The sequence below is a fragment of the Echinops telfairi genome, unplaced genomic scaffold (assembly GCF_000313985.2).
Source record: "Echinops telfairi isolate 266 unplaced genomic scaffold, ASM31398v2 ScPeMD7_3;HRSCAF=10, whole genome shotgun sequence".
NCBI lineage: Eukaryota > Metazoa > Chordata > Mammalia > Afrosoricida > Tenrecidae > Echinops > Echinops telfairi.
In genome coordinates this window covers 45,237,695-45,239,724 of record NW_022103899.1, presented here as the reverse complement: position 1 = coordinate 45,239,724, position 2,030 = coordinate 45,237,695, and positions in this window count along the sequence as shown.

Sequence of the window (2,030 nt, the reverse complement as noted above, 5' to 3'; positions counted from 1 at the left end):
TACCAAGGCATTTATCTCTCTGCCCTTCAGTTAACCCACTTGTGTTTATTGGCCAGGCTGGCACAATAAACTATCTCACCAACACAAGATTTGCACCAGAACCAGCCTCAGTGGGATTTGTTCCAAGAACAAATGAATGCCAGAGCTGGCAAAGACCCCAGAGATCCAAGTTGTCATTTTATATGTGAGCCCACCAAGCCCCACCCACATGGGACCCTGCCCATGACCACACGATCATTTGGCAAAAGATTCAAGCCTAGAACCCAGGTGTCCTGATCCCTATGCAGCCTTTCTCCCAGGAGCTACTGAAAGAGGCCAATCCCATCCTCCTCCACCCACACCCCTGCCCCGGCCAGGTGGAGAACCCCATATTTTACAAGACTCCCCAAAGCAGCTTATGTCCAGTGTTTTGCAGGCGTCCTGGTCGCTCTGTGGGGTAAGCTTTCGGCTGCTAATCACAAGGTTGGCAGTTGAGACCCACCAGCTGCTCCTGGAAGAGGAGGCTGTCTGCTCCCATCAAGAGTGAGCGTCTCTGAAACCCTCTGTCTACTCTGTCCTACAGGGTCGCTCAGAGTTGGGAGAGACTCCATGGCATTCAAGAATGATCTCACGTGGTAAATGTATTGTAGTAAACATTTATTTTGGGGCATATATTTAAAAAATGCATAGCTAACATTTAGGTAAGAATTTAAATCATCCTTTAACATTAAATTTACATGAGAAGGAGAGGGGGCTATGCCCACAAATCTTGATAGGGTTCACAGAGCATCTGTGTACAAGTATTTCCGTGAATGTGGTGGAGCACATGGGGACAAGGTTATGGAAACTCTGTAGGCATAACCACACACCTCGGGGAGCGAGGCACTGGGATCAGAGGCTCAGGACCATGGTCTCAGGGGAACCCCAAGGCCCGTTGGCCTAACATAGTCCACACAGACAAAGTTCTATCTCAGTGAATATTGGCTAGGGGCTTATAAGTCTGTGAGGATCCATCTCAGGTGAAAATAACAGTCTCTTTGCATCCAGAGGAAACAAGAGGGATGAGGCTCCAAAGTCACACGGAAGCAATGAGTTCAGCGGACTAACGGGCCATGGGCACATCAATCTCCACAACCCTGGAACCAAAAAAACGAGATGGTGCCCGGCTACCACAGCCAACCGCTCTGACAGGGTCACGTTAGTAGGTGTGGATCGAGTGGGAGAACAATGTGGAACGAGACTCAGCATCACAGAAGAGACCAGGCTGACTGGTGAGAGTGTGGCTGAATCAGTCTCAGGAAAGACTGAGCTACCCCAGAGAGGACAGTCGGGCCACTGCCCCAGAGCACACAGAGGACAAGCTCAATAGTGCAGCCTCTCCTCCCCATCCAGGGGCCTGCTGCCTGTCTGAGAGGTGCTGAGTGTCTGAGGGGGGCTGTAGAAGGCAGATTTGCCCCTCCTGGGAGCCCAGTCTGGTGCCTCTCGATGTGCTAGAAACAGTGCTGGAAGAGTGGGCAGAAGTTCCACTTTCTGGTCCATCCGAGGAGCTGATTAGCTCTGCCTCTTAAAAACCAGTCAGCCCCTCCCTTGCTGCCTCGTTTCTCTGTGGGAACGGGTGGGAATGGGTGGCCGCTAAATCCAGTAGTGTTCTGACAGCTCTTTAATGCGTGTTCCTCTTAGCAGCCAGCCGAGGGCGCCAGACCCTCAGGAGTAGACCTGAGACACCCCCTCAGACCGTCCAGTGGAGGGCAGAAAAGGCCAGGGTGAGGCAGGAAAAACCACCCCAGCAGCTGTTGCCCCAAACAGAGCTACGCCAGAGCTCGGCTGGAGGAGATGACTGGATACTGGCACCTACCAGTCATTCGAATAGAACAGGGGACACTGCACGGCTTAAAATCACGAAAGGTGCATGTATTAGTCTAGGTACTTTAGAGAAACAAATCCACAGCAACTCATGTATAAGAGTTTTATGTAAAGAAAGTGTGCATCACGAAAACATCCCAACCCAATGCTGCACAAGCCCACAAGTCCAACATTAACCCACTAACCCA